Genomic DNA, 1,476 nt, shown 5'->3' with positions numbered 1-1,476 from the left:
GAAAGGAGGGCTACCCATATAAATTGATATGACTTTTAAGAGAAGGGAGAGATCACTTTCAATGCATGGGTGTCAGGATCAGCTTCATGAAAGACTAAATGATATTGTTTTCCCTCACACTCCCATTTCTCAAGCCAGAAACCTGAATGTCCTCCAATATCCCTGCCTTCTTTCTCACTCTCTACATCCATTTCGTCAGCAAATTTTTGTCATATTTGTATTCTAAATATCTTTTAAATCTACCCACTTTTTTCCATCTTCACTGCCATAGCCTTGGTCTGAGTAATGTTTGCCTCTGAAATGGATCAGTGTAATAATCTCCTCACTGTTCTTTTTGCCTTCATTCTTGTCCCCCACAGTCTGCTCTTCAAATAACAGCCAAAGCTATTTTTTCCAAAACCACAAAGGTGATCATATCTTTCCCTTACTTAAAACCCTCCAGCTGTAGAGTTTTATTGACTGAAATTGGGGTAATACAGAGATTAGCAGGGCCCCTAGGTAAGGACAACATTCAAACTGGTAAAATGTTCCATGTGTTTTTGTTTGTGTGTGTTTTTGTATATGAATGCACATTGGAAATAACTCTAAGATACATCATTAAGTTAAAGGCAAAGTACAGAATAGTGACCATCCTGTATTTGCTTCACACACACACACACACACACACACACACACACATCTATGTATATACTTATATGAGAGGATAACTTTTTTTTATTCTGGAAATCATCGCTAAATTTTTTTTTTGTTTTGCTCAACATTTTTAAAATTATTTAATTTTTATATAATTGTTTAATTACAGTTGTCCCCTCCCCCCCCCCATTACTAGTGTTTTCCTTTATGGAGAGTAACCTGGTGGGGAAGAGGGTGACTTTCACTTTTCATTTTGAAATGTTTGAATTTTCAAACTTCATACCTTTTTTTAAAAAGGTTATCTGGAAAGTACATATTAACTCATTTGTGTTTCTTTCTTTGTATTTCTATACGTGAGAAAAAATGCATAAGTGTTATGTTTAAAAATTAATGGCATCTCATTGTTACTAGGATAAAGGTCAAACTCTTTAACATGGCCTATATGGTACTTTGTGATATGGCCCCTCCTAATCTTTCTAGCTCATAGTTTGCCCTTCTTCACCTTATAGTCTATGCTCCACCCATACCACACTTCTGTCAGTTTGTTAGTTTTCCAGGGTACTATGGGCTTTTTTTTTTTTTTAACATCCCGCACTTATATGTTGTTCCATCCAGCTTAAACACTCTTAGTCCTATTTTTTCTTTCACTCATCATTGGATCTCAGTTTAGAATTCCTTTCCTCCAAGAAATTTTCCTTGATTTCCTTTGTTTCTGGGTTAGGTGCTCTTGCCATGTGCTCCCAATGCACACTGTATATTTAACACTTTATTAAAATTGCTTGTTAACTGCCTGTCTTCATAGTTTATAATGGAAGCTCAAGAGTCAGATATCTAATCTTGTTG

General features: G+C 35.6%; 1 non-coding gene across 1 annotated transcript; it reads left to right on the top strand.

Moving 5' to 3' along the window:
• Positions 1–430: 430 nt before the first annotated feature.
• LOC112300141 (U6 spliceosomal RNA) lies at positions 431–539 on the top strand. Its single transcript, XR_002974364.1, has one exon. It is a non-coding gene; the product is annotated as a U6 spliceosomal RNA (small nuclear RNA).
• The last annotated feature ends 937 nt before the right edge of the window (positions 540–1,476 follow it).

This window comes from Desmodus rotundus, chromosome X, assembly GCF_022682495.2.
Source record: "Desmodus rotundus isolate HL8 chromosome X, HLdesRot8A.1, whole genome shotgun sequence".
NCBI classification, from domain to species: domain Eukaryota; kingdom Metazoa; phylum Chordata; class Mammalia; order Chiroptera; family Phyllostomidae; genus Desmodus; species Desmodus rotundus.
Note: the sequence above shows the minus strand (reverse complement) of the source record. Positions and strands in the feature narration are given on the sequence as shown.